General features: G+C 42.8%; 1 protein-coding gene across 2 annotated transcripts in view; it reads right to left on the bottom strand.

Moving 5' to 3' along the window:
• CNTN5 (contactin 5) overlaps positions 1–17,514 on the bottom strand; it is a 2,016,448-nt gene that overhangs the window by 75,864 nt on the left and 1,923,070 nt on the right. The window lies entirely within an intron of this gene.

The following is a 17,514-nucleotide window of genomic DNA, read 5'->3' as shown; positions in this document are numbered from 1 at the left end:
GCGACCGGTCACGTGACCAGTCACAAGACCGCGACGTCATCGCAGGTCCCACACTCACTGCATTCTTAGGAACGGAGGCTGCTGGTTGCACCACTGAGGTCCAGGGTCCGTCGGAGGGGTGAGTATATCCATATTCTTTATTTTTATTCTTTTTTTTTACATGAATATGGATCCCAGGGCCTGAAGGAGAGTCTCCTCTCCTCCAGACCCTGGGAACCATATGCACCGCACACGCCGAAGATGACTGGGAACTTATAGGAACTTCCGCTTCCCGATATCACAAAAATATCAAAACTCGGTATCGGAATTCTGATACAGCGAATATCGGCTGATACCCGATATTTGCAGTATCGGAATGCTCAACACTATTAGGGAGTTACAAGGGTTAAAAGTTGACCAGCAAATTTCTCATTTTTACAACACCATTTATTTTTAGGGACCACATCTCATTTGAAGTCATTTTGAGGGGTCTATATGATAGAAAAAAAACAAGTGTGACACCATTCTAAAAACTGCACCCCTCAAGGTGCTCAAAACCACATTCAAGAAGTTTATTAACCCTTCTGGTGCTTCACAGGAATTTTTGGAATGTTTTAAAAAAAATGAACATTTAATTTTTTTTCACAAAAAATTTACTTCAGCTCCAATTTGTTTTATTTTACCAAGGGTAACAGGAGAAAATGGACCCCAAAAGTTGTTGTACAATTTGTCCTGAGTACCAGGATACCCCATATGTGGGGGTAAACCACTGCTAGACCCCCTATGGAACTTATCTAGAGGTGCGGTGAGCACTTTAACCCACCAAGTACTTCACAGAAGTTTATAATGTAGAGCCATAAAAATAAATATAATATTTTTTCACAAAAATGAACTTTTTGACCCCAATTTTTTATTTTCCCAAGGGTAAGAGAAGAAATTGGACCCCAAAAGTTGTTGTGCAATTTGTCCTGAGTGCGCTGATACCCCAAATGTGGGGGTAAACCACTGTTTGGGCACATGGCAGAGCTCGGAAGGGAAGGAATGCCGTTTGGCTTTTCAATGCAAAATTGGCTGGAATTGAGATGGGATGCTGTTATGATCCTGGTGGTAAGGATAACCGATCTGACCTGATAAATAACCAGAATATCGGACTAGCTCTGGGGATGTGGGAACTATACTGACCGCAACCCTGATCCTATCCACACACACTAAAGGCAGCCGTGGAGCGTTTCCTAAAAACCTAGACGCCTCTTCACAGCCTGAGAAACTAGCTACCCCTAGAGAGAAAGCAAGCCTCACTTGCCTCAGAGAAAACCCCAAAGTTTAGACAGCCCCCCACAAATAATAACGGTGAGTGAAGGGGAAAACTCAAACGCAGAAATGAAACAGGTTTTAGCAAATGAGGCCCGCTAATACTAAATAGTCAGAAGATAGCAAGGGATCTGTGCGGTCAGTACAAAAGCTATCAAAAATATCCACGCAGAAAATACAAGAACCCCCACACCGACTCACGATGTGAGGGGCGCACTCTGCACCCCAGAGCTTCCAGCAAGCAAGAAAGTCACATATAGGCAAGCTGGACTGAACTCATCATATAGTGAGAAACATGTTCAAGGAAACAATGAGCAAACATGAACAAGCAAGACTTAGCTTCTCCAGGAGGAGACAGGTCACAATGGAAGTCCAAGAGAGATCAAACCAGGACTGAGTACAACGACAGCTGGCAAAAAGTAAAGGTCCAGGTGTAGTTAAATAGAAGCCAGAGTGGCAGAAAACCAAGCAACTGGAACCCAGATACAGACCAGCCGTATCGCTAAAGGCCACCAGAGGGAGCCCAAGAACAGAACTCACACAGTACCACTCATGACCACAGGAGGGAGCCCGGAAACGGAGTTCACAACAGTACCCCCCCTTGAGGAGGGGTCACCGAACCCTCACCAGAGCCCCCCGGGCGATCAGGACGAGCCAAATGAAAGGCACGAACCAAATCGGCCGCATGGACATCAGAGGCGACAACCCAGGAATTATCCTCCTGACCATAGCCCTTCCACTTAACCAAATATTGAAGCTTCCGTCTCGAAATACGAGAATCCAAGATTTTCTCTACCACATACTCCAATTCTCCCTTGACCAACACCGGAGCAGGAGGATCAACAGAAGGAACCACAGGCACCACATACCTCCGCAACAGTGACCGATGGAACACATTATGAATAGCAAACGAGGCTGGGAGGTCCAAACGAAATGACACAGGGTTGAGGATTTCTAAAATCTTATAAGGACCAATGAAATGAGGCTTGAACTTAGGAGAGGACACCTTCATAGGAACATAACGAGAAGACAACCATACCAAATCCCCCACACGAAGTCGGGGACCCACACAGCGGCGGCGGTTAGCAAAGCGCTGAGCCTTCTCTTGTTACAACGTCAAATTGTCCACTACGTGGTTCCAAATCTGCTGCAACCTATCCACCACAGAATCCACCCCAGGACAGTCAGAAGGTTCAACCTGACCCGAGGAAAAACGAGAATGAAAACCAGAATTACAAAAAAACGGCGAAACCAAAGTAGCAGAACTAGCCCGATTATTAAGGGCGAACTCCGCTAATGGCAAAAAAGTCACCCAATCATCCTGATCAGCAGAAACAAAACATCTCAGATAAGTTTCCAAGGTCTGATTAGTTCGTTCGGTTTGGCCATTCGTCTGAGGATGGAAGGCCGACGAAAAAGACAAATCAATGCCCATCTTAGCACAAAAGGACGGCCAAAATCTGGACACGAACTGGGATCCTCTGTCAGACACAATATTCTCCGGAATACCATGCAAACGAACCACATTCTGAAAAAACAGTGGAACCAAATCGGAGGAGGAAGGCAGCTTAGGCAAGGGCACCAAATGGACCATTTTAGAAAAACGATCACAAACCACCCAGATGACAGACATCCTCTGAGAGACTGGAAGATCAGAAATAAAATCCATGGATATATGCGTCCAGGGCCTCTTCGGGACAGGCAAGGGCAAAAGCAATCCACTGGCACGAGAACAGCAAGGCTTGGCCCGAGCACAAATCCCACAGGACTGCACAAAGGAACGCACATCAAGCGACAAGGAAGGCCACCAAAAGGACCTAGCCACCAAATCCCTGGTACCAAAAATCCCCGGATGACACGCCAACACTGAAGAATGAACCTCAAAAATAACTCTACTGGTCCATCTATCCGGGACAAACAGTCTCTCATGCAACACCCGTCGCAAATCAGGGGAGATGGCAGACAAGATCACCCCCTCTCTGAGAATACCAGCCGGCTCAGAAACACCCGGAGAGTCAGGCACAAAACTCCTAGAAAGGGCATCAGCCTTCACGTTCTTTGAACCCGGAAGGTATGAAACCACAAAATCAAAACGGGAGAAAAACAGCGACCATCGAGCCTGTCTAGGATTTAATCGCTTGGCAGACTCGAGATAAGTCAAATTCTTGTGATCCGTCAAGACCACCACACGATATTTGGCTCCCTCAAGCCAATGTCGCCACTCCTCAAATGCCCACTTCATTGCCAACAACTCCCGATTACCAACATCATAATTCCGCTCGGCAGGCGAAAACTTTCTTGAAAAGAAAGCACATGGCCTCATCACAGAGCCATCAGAGCTTCTCTGCGACAAGACAGCCCCAGCTCCAATCTCCGAAGCATCAACCTCGACCTGGAAAGGAAGAGAGACATCCGGCTGACGCAAGACAGGAGCCGAAGAAAACGATGTTTCAGCTCCTGAAAAGCCTCCACGGCCGCAGGAGACCAATTCGTCACATCAGAACCCTTTTTGGTCAAATCCGTCAAAGGCTTAACCACACTAGAAAAATTTGTAATGAAGCGACGGTAAAAATTAGCAAAGCCCAGGAACTTCTGAAGACTCTTCACTGATGTAGGCTGAGTCCAGTCATAAATAGCTTGGAGCTTGACTGGATCCATCTCAATAGTAGAAGGAGAAAAAATAAAGCCCAAAAAGGAAACCTTCTGGACTCTGAAGAGACATGTAGAGCCCTTCACGAACAAGGCATTGGCACGCAGGACCTGAAATACCATCCTGACCTGCTTCACATGAGTTTCCCAATCGTCAGAAAAGACCAAAATATCATCCAGGTACACAATCATAAACCTATCCAGATACTCTCGGAAGATATCGTGCATGAAGGACTGGAACACGGAAGGGGCATTAGAAAGCCCAAAAGGCATCACCAAGTACTCAAAATGGCCTTCGGGCGTATTAAATGCCGTTTTCCATTCATCGCCCTGCTTTATACGCACAAGATTATAAGCTCCTCGAAGGTCTATCTTGGTGAACCACTTAGCCCCCCTAATCCAAGCAAACAGATCGGACAGCAGTGGCAAAGGATACTGAAATTTGACCGTGATTTTATTCAGAAGGCGGTAATCTATACAGGGTCTCAGAGAACCATCCTTCTTGGCCACAAAAAAGAACCCCGCACCCAAAGGGGACGAGGACGGACGAATATGCCCTTTCTCCAAAGACTCCTTAATATAACTCCGCATAGCGGCATGTTCTGGTACAGATAAATTAAAAAGTCGTCCCTTAGGGAACTTACTACCAGGAATCGAATTTATAGCACAATCACAATCCCTATGCGGAGGTAGGGCACTGGATTTGGGCTCATCAAATACATCCTGGTAGTCCGACAAAAATTCAGGGACTTCAGAAGGAGTAGAAGAAGCTATTGACACCAAAGGAACATCACCATGAATTCCCTGGCAGCCCCAACTTGACACAGACATTGCTTTCCAGTCCAGGACTGGATTATAAGCCTGCAACCATGGCAGACCCAACACGACAACGTCATGCAAATTATGTAGCACAAGAAAGCGAATCACCTCCTGATGTACAGGACTCATGCACATGGTCACTTGAGTCCAGTACTGAGGTTTATTCTTGGCCAATGGTGTAGCATCAATTCCCTTTAGTGGAATAGGAAACTGCAAAGGCTCCAAGACAAAACCACAGCGCCTGGCAAATGACAAATCCATCAAATTCAGGGCAGCACCTGAATCCACAAAAGCCATAACCGAATAGGATGACAGAGAGCAAATCAAAGTAACAGACAAAATGAATTTAGGCTGTACAGTACCAATGGTGACAGACTTAGAGAACCTGTTTGTGCGCTTAGAGCATTCTGAGATAACATGAGCAGAATCACCACAGTAGAAGCACAACCCATTCTGACGTCTGTGATTTTGCCGTTCAATTCTGGTCAGAATCCTATCACATTGCATAGACTCAGACTTCTGCTCAGAAAATACCGCCAGATGGTGCACAGGTTTGCGCTCCCGCAAACGCCGATCAATCTGAATAGCCAAAGACATTGACTCATTCAGACCCGCAGGCGTGGGGAACCCCACCATAACATCCTTAAGGGTCTCAGAAAGACCCTTTCTGAAAATCGCTGCCAGGGCACACTCATTCCATTGAGTGAGCACAGACCATTTCCTGAATTTCTGACAGTAAATTTCTGCTTCATCCTGACCCTGAGAAAGAGACAGCAAAACCTTTTCAGCCTGGTCTACTAAATTCGGTTCCTCATAAAGCAATCCAAGCGCCAGGAAAAACGCATCCACATTTAGCAATGCAGGATCTCCTGGCGCTAGGGAGAATGCCCAATCTTGAGTGTCACCATGTAACAAAGAAATAATAATTTTAACTTGCTGAACTGGGTCACCAGAAGAACGAGGTCTCAGAGAAAGGAATAACTTGCAATTATTTTTGAAATTCAAAAACCTAGATCTATCTCCAGAGAATAACTCAGGAATCGGTATTTTAGGCTCTGACATAGGACTGTGAACAACATAATCCTGGATACTTTGTACCCTTGCAGCAAGATGATCCACACTAGAGGACAGACTCTGAATGTCCATGTCTGCAGCTGAATTCTGAACCACCCAGAGATTAAGGGGAGGAGAGAAGCAAAACACACTGCAGAGAAAAAAAAATGAACTCAGGATTTCTCTTATCCCTCTTCTGCGATGCATTAACACTTTTGGGCCTGCTGTACTGTTATGATCTTGATGGCAAGGATCACTAAAACTGACCTACTATGTAAAGGACAAGCTCTGGGGATGTGGGAGCTGTACTGACCGCAACCCTGATCCTATCAACACACACTATAGGCAGCCGTGGAGCGTTTCCTAAAATCCTAGACGCCTCTTCACAGCCTGAGAAACTAGCTACCCTTAGAAAGAAAACAAAGCCGCACTTGCCTCAGAGAAAATACCCCAAAGTTTAGACAGCCCCCCACAAATAATAACGGTGAGTTAAGGGGAAACCACAAACGTAGAAATGAAAACAGATTTAGCAAATGAGGCCTGCTAACTCTAAATAGTCAGAAGATAGCAAGGGGTCTGTGCGGTCAGTCAGTATTAAAATGCTATCAAAAATAATCCACGCAGAGATTACAAGAACCCCCACACCGACTCACGATGTGAGGGGCGCAACTCTGCACCCCAGAACTTCCAGCAAGCAAGAAAATCACATATAAGCAAGCTGGACTAAACTCATCATATACTGAGAAACATTTTCAAGGAAATAATGAGCAAACATGAACTAGCAAGACTTAGCTTCTCCAGGAGGAGACAGGTCACAAGCGAAGTCCAGAGAGATCAGAACCAGTACTGAATACAACGACAGCAGGCAACCAGTAAAGGTCCAGGTGAATTAAATAGGAACCAGAATAGCAGGAAACGAGACAGCTGAGCCACCTACAAACCAGCCGTATCGCTAAAGGCCACAAGAGGGAGCCCAAGAACAGAACTCACACAGTACCACTCATGACCACAGGAGGGAGCCTGAGAACGGAATTCACAACAGAATGGTCTGCAGGCATCACAATGCGTTTGCAGAGCCCCTAATGTACCTAAACAGTAGAAACCCCCCACAAGTAACCCCATATTGGAAACTAGACCCTCCAAGGAACTTATCTAGATGTGTTGTGAGAACTTTGAACCCCCAAATGTTTCACTACAGTTCATAACGCCGAGCTGTGAAAATAAAAAATCCTTTTTTTTTTCCACAAAAACTATATTTAACATCCAGTTTTGTATTTTCCCAAGGGTAACAGGAGAAATTGGTCCCCAAAAGTTGTTGTCCAATTTGTCCTGAGTACACTGATACCCCATATGTGGGGGGAACCACCGTTTGGGTGCATGGCAGAGCTCGGAAGGGAAGGAGCGCCATTTGGAATACAGACTTAGATGGATTGGTCTGCAGGTGTCACATTGCATTTGCAGAGCCCCTGATGTACCTAAACCATAGAAACCCCACACAAATGACCCCATATTGGAACCTAGACCCCCCAAGGAACTTATCTAGATGTGTTGTGAGAACGTTGAACCCCCAAGTATTTCACTACAGTTTATAACGCAGAGCCGTGAAAATAAAAAAATCATTTTTTTCCTACAAAAATGTTATTTTAGCCCCCCAAATTTTTATTTTCCCAAGGGTAACAAGAGAAATTGGACCCTTAAGTTGTTGTCTAATTTGTCCTGAGTACGCTGATGCCCCATATGTTGGGGTAAACCCCTGTTTGGGCGCACGGGAGAGCTTGGAAGGGAAGGAGCACTGTTTTACTTTTTCAACGCAAAATTGTCCGGAATTGAGATCGGACGCCATGTTGCGTTTGGAGAACCCTGATGTGCCTAAACAGTGGAAACCCCCAATTCTAACTGAAATCCTAACCCAAACAAACCCCTAACCCTAATCCCAACCACACCCCTAATCCCAACTCCAACACACCCCTAACCCTAATCCCAACTATAACCCTAACCACACCCCTAACCCTGACACTCCCCTAACCCAAACCGTAAATGTAATCCAAACCCTAACCCTAGCCCTAGCCCAAACCCTAGCCCTAACCCTAACCCTAGCCCTAACCTTAGCCCTAACCCTAATGGGAAAATGGAAATAAATAAATTTTTTTATTTTTTTTATTTTTCCCTAACTAAGGGGGTGATGAAGGAGGGTTTGATTGACTATTATAGTGGGTTTTTTAGCGGATTTTTATGACTTGCAGCCGTCACACACTAAAAGATGCTTTTTATTGCAAAAAATATTTTTTTGCGTTACCACATTTTGAGAGCTATAATTTTTCCATATTTTGGTCCACAGAGTCATATGATATCTTGTTTTTTGCGGGATGAGTTGTCGTTTTTATTGGTAACATTTTCAGGCACGTGACATTTTTTGATCGCTTTTTATTCCGATTTTTGTGAAGCAGTATGACCAAAAAACAGCTATTCATGAATTTCTTTTTTGGGGGGAAGGCGTTTAAACCATTCCGTGTTTGGCAAAATTGATAAAGCAGTTTTAGTCTTCGGGTCAGTATGATTACAGCGATACCTGATTTATATCATTTTTTATGTTTTGGCGCTTTTATACGATAAAAACCATTTTATAGAAAAAAGAATTATTTTTGCATCGCTTTATTCTGAGGACTATAATTTTTTTATTTTTTCACTGATGATGCTGTCACAACGCGCTGCTCCGAGGGTCTCAGGGAAACCCGCAGGGAGCCCCCTCCCTGCACGACACTTCCCTATGCCCCCGGAATGCTGCGATCATGTTTGATCGCAGTGTGTCGGGGCTAATGTGCCAGGGGCGGTCCGTCACATAGTACCGGATGTCAGCTGCGATAGTCAGCTGACACCCGGCCGCGATCAGCCGCGCTCCCCCGTGAGCGCAGCTGATCGCGCTGGACATACTATCCCATCCCTGGGAATTAAGTCCCAGGTCACCTTAATGGGATAGTACGTCCAATGGGATTAAGGGGTTCATGTAATGTATGTACACTGTGACTGCACCAGCAGAATAGTGAGTGCAGCTCTGGGGTATAATACAGGAGGTAACTCCAGATCAGTACAGGATCAGTAATGTAATGTATGTACACAGTGACTGCACCAGCAGAATAGTGAGTGCAGCTCTTGAGTATAATGCAGGATGTAACTCAGGATCAGTAATGTAATGTATGTACACAGTGACTGCACCAGCAGAATAGTGAGTGCAGCTCTGAAGCATAATACAGGATGTAACACAGGATCAGTAATGTAATGTATGTACACAGTGACTGCACCAGCAGAATAGTGAGTGCAGCTCTGGGGTATAATACAGGATGTAACTCAGGATCAGTAATGTAATGTATGTACACAGTGACTGAACCAGCAGAATAGTGAGTGCAGCTCTGGAGTATAATACAGGATGTAACTCAGGATCAGTACAGGATCAGTAATGTAATGTACAGGTCCTTCTCAAAAAATTAGCATATAGTGTTAAATTTCATTATTTACCATAATGTAATGATTACAATTAAACTTTCATATATTATAGATTCATTATCCACCAACTGAAATTTGTCAGGTCTTTTATTGTTTTAATACTGATGATTGTGGCATACAACTCCTGATAACCCAAAAAACCTGTCTCAATAAATTAGCATATCAAGAAAAGGTTCTCTAAACGACCTATTACCCTAATCTTCTGAATCAACTAATTAACTCTAAACACATGCAAAAGATACCTGAGGCTTTTAAAAACTCCCTGCCTGGTTCATTACTCAAAACCCCCATCATGGGTAAGACTAGCGACCTGACAGATGTCAAGAAGGCCATCATTGACACCCTCAAGCAAGAGGGTAAGACCCAGAAAGAAATTTCTCAACAAATAGGCTGTTCCCAGAGTGCTGTATCAAGGCACCTCAATGGTAAGTCTGTTGGAAGGAAAAAATGTGGCAGAAAACGCTGTACAACGAGAAGAGGTGACCGGACCCTGAGGAAGATTGCTGAGGAAGCAGTGGACTGAGTCTGGTGTGGAAACATCCAGAGCCACCGTGCACAGGCGTGTGCAGGAAATGGGCTACAGGTGCCGCATTCCCCAGGTAAAGCCACTTTTGAACCATAAACAGCGGCAGAAGCGCCTGACCTGGGCTACAGAGAAGCAGCACTGGACTGTTGCTAAGTGGTCCCAAGTACTTTTTTCTGATGAAAGCAAATTTTGCATGTCATTCGGAAATATAGGTGCCAGAGTCTGGAGGAAGACTGGGGAGAAGGAAATGCCAAAATGCCTGAAGTCCAGTGTCAAGTACCCACAGTCAGTGATGGTGTGGGGTGCCATGTCAGCTGCTGGTGTTGGTCCACTGTGTTTCATCAAGGGCAGGGTCAATGCAGCTAGCTATCAGGAGATTTTGGAGCACTTCATGCTTCCATCTGCTGAAATGCTTTATGGAGATGAAGATTTCATTTTTCAGCACGACCTGGCACCTGCTCACAGTGCCAAAACCACTGGTAAATGGTTTACTGTCCATGGTATTACTGTGCTCAATTGGCCTGCCAACTCTCCTGACCTGAACCCCATAGAGAATCTGTGGGATATTGTGAAGAGAAAGTTGAGAGACGCAAGACCCAACACTCTGGATGAGCTTAAGGCCGCTATTGAAGCATCCTGGGCCTCCATAACATCTCAGCAGTGTCACAGGCTGATTGCCTCCATGCCACGCCGCATTGAAGCAGTCATTTCTGCCAAAGGATTCCCGACCAAGTATTGAGTGCATAACTGAACATTATTATTTGTTGTTTTTTTGGTTTGTTATTAAAAAACACTTTTATTTGATTGGACGGGTGAAATATGCTAATTTATTGAGACAGGTTTTTTGGGTTATCAGGAGTTGTATGCCAAAATCATCAGTATTAAAACAATAAAAGACCTGACAAATTTCAGTTGGTGGATAATGAATCTATAATATATGAAAGTTTAATTGTAATCATTACATTATGGTAAATAATGAAATTTAACACTATATGCTAATTTTTTGAGAAGGACCTGTATGTACACAGTGACTGCACCAGCAGAATAATGAGTGCAGCTCTGAAGTATGATACAGGACGTAACTCAGGATCAGTACAGAATCAGTAATGTAATGTATGCACACAGTGACTGCACCAGCAGAATAGTGAGTGCAGCTCTGGGGTATAATACAGGATGTAACTCAGGATCAGTAATGTAATGTATGTACACAGTGACTGAACCAGCAGAATAGTAAGTGCAGCTCTGGAGTATAATACAGGATGTAACTCAGGATCAGTAATGTAGCACGTTTATACAATGACTCTACAAGCAGAACTTAACCTCTACATGAAAACTAGAAAACTGAAGTCATCTCCATAATTCCGGTAGCATTTCTAAACATATATTGTACTCAGCATACAGAAAACCTTATGCCGCTCTGACATTTTACATTGTATGTGCTACAGTTATATGAAAAATTTTGGGCACCCCTACTAATCTTAAGCTTAATGTTTTATAAAAATTGTTTTTTTTTGCAACAGCTATTTCAGTTTCATATATCTAATAACTGTTGGACACAGTAATGTTTCTGTCTTGAAATGAGGTTTATTGTACTAACAGAAAATGTGCAATCTGCATTCAAACAAAATTTGACAGGTGCATAAGTATGGGCACCTCACCAGAAAAGTGACATTAATATTTAGTAGATCCTCCTTTTGCAAAAATAACAGCCTCTAGTCGCTTCCTGTAGCTTTTAATGAGTTCCTGGATCCTGGATGAAGGTATTTTTGACCATTCCTCTTTACAAAACAATTCCAGTTCAGTTAAGTTTGATGGTCGCTTCAAATGATCCCACAGATGTTCAATGATATTCAGGTCTGGGGACTGGGATGGCCATTCCAGAACAGTGTAATTGTTCCTCTGCATGAATGCCTGAGTAGATTTGGAGCAGTGTTTTGGATCATTGTCTTGCTGAAAGATCCATCCCCTGCGTAACTTCAACTTTGTCACTGATTCATGAAGATTATTGTCAAGAATCTGCTGATACTGAGAGGAATCCATGCGTCCCTCAACTTTAACAAGATTCCCAGTGCTGGCATTGGCCACACAGCCCCAAAGCATGATGGAACCTCCACCAAATTTTACTGTGGGTAGCAAGTGTTTTTCTTGGAATGCTGTGTTTTTTTGCCACCATGCATAACGCCTTTTTGTATGACCAAACAACTCAATCTTGGTTTCATCAGTCTACAGGACCTTCTTCCAAAAAGAAATTGGCTTCTCCAAATGTGCTTTTGCATACCTCAGCCGACTCTGTTTGTGGCGTGCTTGCAGAAATGGCTTCTTTCGCATCACTCTCCCATACAGCTTCTCCTTGTGCAAAGTGCATTGTATAGTTGACCGATGCACAGTGACACCATCTGCAGCAAGTTGATGCTGCAGCTCTCTGGAGGTGGTCTGAGGATTGTCCCTGACTGATCTCACCATTCTTCTTCTCTGCCTTTCTGATGTTTTTCTTGGCCTGCCACTTCTGGCCTTAACAAGAACTGTACCTGTGTTCTACCATTTCCTTACTATGTTCCTCACAGTGGAAATTGACAGGTTAAATCTCTTAGACAGCTTTTTGTATCCTTCCCCTGAACAACTATGCTGAATTATCTTTGTTTTCAGATCATTTGACAGTTATTTTGAGGAGCCCATGATGTCACTCTTCAGAGGAGATTCAAACAGGAGAACAACTTGCAAGTGGCCACTTTAAGTAGCTTTTCTCATGATTGCATACACCTGGCTATAAAGTTCAAAGCTCAATGAGGTTACAAAACCAAAAAAAGTGCTTTAGTAAGTCAGTAAAAAGTAGGTAGGAGTATTTAAAACAAGACAATGATAAGGGTGCCCATACTTATGCACCTGTCAAATTTTGTTTGAATGCAGACTGCACATTTTCTGTTAGTACAATAAACCTCATTTCAAGGCAGAAACATTACTGTGTCCAACAGTTATTAGATATATGAAACTGAAATAGCTGTTGCAAAAAAAACAATTTTTATAAAACATTAAGCTTAAGATTAATAGGGGTGCCCAAACTTTTTCATATAACTTATATATATCACCTTTAACAATAAAAACATATTGATAAAATAGGAAGCGTTAACACAATTTTTTGTGAACAAAAAAAGTGTATTTATGAATCTGTTATTCAGGCTGAATGCAGGAATCTAAATCACTTCACAAAGTTAATAAATGCAGCTATTAACACCTGCCGGGTAAACTAGCAGACAATTACTGTTAAAAATCAATCAGCAGACAGTGGTAAAAATAGATTTTTTTTTCTTTCACAGGTTCCAAAGAAAAAACAAGTCTCTTTGTAGATCGTGAAACCCAGAACAAAAAAATAAATAAAATAAAAACGTTTTCTATTTTTTGCTCCTGATTTATTATGACATCTTTCTTATTCAGGGGAATACAGAAAATCATTATCTGTTTGTTTAGTAGTTTCATCCCCCTAAGCCGGAACGGGGAGCTGCTCACTACAGACAAGTCCGCCATAAGGAAGCCAAGACCAAGGTTCCTAAGGCCAAAATTCACAATGTTCTTAAAGGGTTTCTCCAGGACTTCTTTCTTCTGCATTGGAACAAGTCTGCTTGCTAGGTATCATTAGGTCTCATCCGCACCATGCAGATATTATGTATTATAAAAAGGTGCATTTCTCAAATTTGGTGCATTATCGAATTTTCTGACAGTAGAAATCAAGTCTACAACTACTGTAAGCACATAAAATGTCTAATAATAAATAATTCCAGACCTGATACCCTCGCTTTCTTTTTCAAAAGGGCAAAAGAGGCAAACTTAAGACAAAAATTGTCATGCACCGTAATTTGTACAAAAAAATGGGGCAAAGTGATTTAAAAAATCCCCCCCGTGCACTTGCAAATCTTACGTATATTATTTGTGTATTTATGTGAACGGTATAATGAGGTTTAAAGAGGACCTGTCGCCAGGTGAAACGTGAGAGGTTTTTGAACTTATTCCTGCTGCTCCCCTGAATATTATTTTTTTATTATGCTCTATGGTTCTAGAGAGATATAGGCTTTTTAAAAATTTTGCACTCGTTTTTATGGTTTTTACTAAGTGGGTGTGGCTAACAGGATCCTCTGGGGTGTGTCTTTAGGCTGCTTTAAATACAGTGTGTGCAGAATTATTAGGCAAGTTGTAGTTTAGAGGATTATTTTTATTATTGATCAACAACTATGTTCTCAATCAACGGAAAAGACTCATAAATATCAAAGCTTAATATTATTGGAAGTTGGGGTGAGTTTTTTTTTTAGATTTGGCTATCTTAGGAGGATATCTGTTTGTGCAGGTAACTATTACTGTGCAGAATTATTAGGCAACTTAATAAAAAACAAATATATTCCCATCTCACTTGTTTATTTTCCCCAGGCAAACCAATATCACTGCACACAATTTAGAAATAAATATTTCTGACATGCAAAAACAAAACCCCCCAAAATTAGTGACCAATATAGCCCCCTTTCTTTATGATGACACTCAGCAGCCTTCCATCCATAGATTCTGTCAGTTGCTTGATCTGTTTACGATGAACATTGCGTGCAGCAGCCACCACAGCCTCCCAGACACTGTTCCGAGAGGTGGACTGTTTTCCCTCCCTGTAGATCTCACATTTTATGAGGGACCACAGGTTCTCTATGGGGTTCAGATCAGGTGAACAAGGGGGCCATGTCATTATTTTTTCTTCTTTGAGACCTTTACTGGCCAGCCACGCTGTGGAGTAGTTGGAGGCATGTGATGGAGCATTGTCCTGTATGAAAATCATGTTTTTCTTGAACGATACCGACTTCTTCCTGTACCACTGCTTGAAGAAGTTGTCTACCAGAAACTGGCAGTAGATCTGGGAGTTGAGCTTCACTTCATCCTCAACCCGAATGATTCCAGCCCATACCAGTACCCCACCTCCACCTTGCTGGCGTCTGAGCCGAAGTGGAGCTCTCTGTCCTTTTCTGATCCAGCCTCTGGCCCATCCATCAGGCCCATCAAGAGTCACTCTCATTTCATCAGTCCATAAAACCTTTGAAAAGTCAGTCTTAAGATATTTCTTGGCCCAGTCTTGATGTTTTATCTTATGTTTCTTGTTCAAAGGTGGTAATTTTTAAGCCTTCCTTACCTTGGTCATGTCCCCAAGTATCGCACAGCTTGTACTTTTTGTTACTCCAGTAACGTTGCAGCTCTGAAATATGGAAAACTGGTGGCAAATGGCATCTTGGCAGCTTCACGCTTGATTTTCCTCAATTCATGGGCAGTTATTTTGCGCCTTTTTTGCCCAACACGCTTCTTGCAACCCTGTTGACTATTTGCCATGAAACGCTTGATTGTTCGGTGATCACGCTTCAAAAGTTTGGCAATTTCAAGACTGCTGCATCCCTCTACAAGACATCTCACAATATTGGACTTTTCAGAGCCATCAAATCTCTCTTCTGACCGATTTTGCCAAAGGAAAGGAAGTTGCCTAATAATTAAGCACACCTTATATAGGGTGTTGATGTCATTAGACAACACCCCTCCTCATTACAGAGATGCACATCACCTGATTTACTTAATTGGTAGTTGGCTCTCAAGCCTGAACAGCTTGGAGTAGGACAACATGTATAAAAAGCATCATGTGATCAAAATACAACTTGCCTAATAATTCTGCACACAGCGTAATTACCCTGTGAGCCACAACCACTTCGTAAAAAAAAAGCATAAAAATTAGCACTAACTAAAAAGGCCCTTATCTCTTGAATTGTATGGAGGATTTAAAAAACAAACAAAAAAAAAACAACACACAGAATACTCAGGGGAATAAAATAAGAGCAAAAGCTGTCCACATTTGACCTGGTGACAGGCCCTCTTTAACCCCTTCCCGACATTTGACGTACTATCCCGTCGAGGTGGGGTGGGCCCCCATGACCGCCGACGGGATAGTACGTCATACGCGATCGGCCGCGCTCACGGGGGGAGCGCGGCCGATCGCGGCCGGGTGTCGGCTGCATATCGCAGCTGACATCCGGCACTATGTGCCAGGAGCGGTCACGGACCGCCCCCGGCACATTAACCCCCGGCACACCGCGATCAAACATGATCGCGGTGTACCGGCGGTACAGGGAAGCATCGCGCAGGGAGGGGGCTCCCTGCGGGCTTCCCTGAGACGATCGGTACAAGGTGATGTACTTACCGAACGTCTTCTCCCTGCAGGCCCCGGATCCAAAATGGCCGAGGGGCTGTATCCGGGTCCTGCAGGGAGCACTTCCGGGTCGGAGCAGGCTGCAGATGAAAGCTGCAGCCTGCTCCGATGAAAGTATGATCGCGGATCTGATAGAGTGCTGTGCACACTATCAGATCTGCGATCTGTGATGTCCCCCCCTGGGACAAAGTAAAAAAGTAAAAAAAAAAATTTCCACATGTGTAAAAAAAAAAAAAAAAAATTCCTAAATAAATAATAATAATAAAAAAAATATTATTCCCATAAATACATTTCTTTATCTAAAAAAAACAAACAAAAACAATAAAAGTACACATATTTAGTATCGCCGCGTCCGTAACGACCCAACCTATAAAACTGGCCCACTAGTTAACCCCTTCAGTAAACACCGTAAGAAAAAAAAAAAAAAACGAGGCAAAAAACAACGCTTTATTACCATACCGCCGAACAAAAAGTGGAATAACACGCGATCAAAAAATACGGATATAAATAACCATGTTACCGCTGAAAACGTCATCTTGTCCCGCAAAAAATGAGCTGCCATACAGCATCATCAGCAAAAAAATAAAAAAGTTATAGTCCTCAGAATAAAGCGATGCCAAAATAATTATTTTTTCTATAAAATAGTTTTTATCGTATAAAAGCGTCAAAACATAAAAAAATGATATAAATGAGGTATCGCTGTAATCGTACTGACCCGAAGAATAAAACTGCTTTATCAATTTTACCAAGCGCAGAACGGTATAAACGCCTCTCCCAAATGAAATTCATGAATAGCTGGTTTTTGGTTATTCTGCCTCACAAAAATCGGAATAAAAAGTGATAAAAAATGGTCACGTGTCCGAAAATGTTACCAATAAAAACGTCAACTCGTCCCGCAAAAAAAAAAAAACCTCACATGACTCTGTGGACCAAAATGTGGAAAAATTATAGGTCTCAAAATGTGGAGACGCAAAAACTTTTTTGCTATAAAAAGCGTCTTTTAGTCTGGTTTCACACTTTTTAAAAAAACCACATGTGTGAAAAAATGCATGTAAACGCGGTAAAACGCATGCGTTTTTATAGAAAAACACAAGAAAACAAGAAAAAAACAAAAAACCCTAACCCTACCCCTAACCCTACCCCTAACCTGAAATACGTGGCACTGAAATACGTGGCACTGAAATATACGTTTATATACGTATATACGTATATAAGTGCCACGATATTTCAGTGGCCACGTATTTAAGTGCCACGTATTTAAGTGCCATGTATTTCAGTGCCACGTATTTCAGTGCCACGTATTTACGTGCCACGTATTTACGTGCCACGTATTTTTCAGTGCCTGAAATACGTGGCACTGAAATACGTGGCACTGAAATATCGTGGCACTGAAATATCGTGGCACTGAAGTATTTACATGCCACGTATTTTTCAGTGCCTGAAATACATGGCACTGAAA

The sequence above is a fragment of the Ranitomeya variabilis genome, chromosome 3 (genome assembly GCF_051348905.1).
Source record: "Ranitomeya variabilis isolate aRanVar5 chromosome 3, aRanVar5.hap1, whole genome shotgun sequence".
NCBI classification, from domain to species: Eukaryota; Metazoa; Chordata; class Amphibia; order Anura; family Dendrobatidae; genus Ranitomeya; species Ranitomeya variabilis.
The sequence above is the reverse complement of the archived record's forward strand: the minus strand, read 5'-3'. Positions and strand labels throughout refer to the sequence as shown.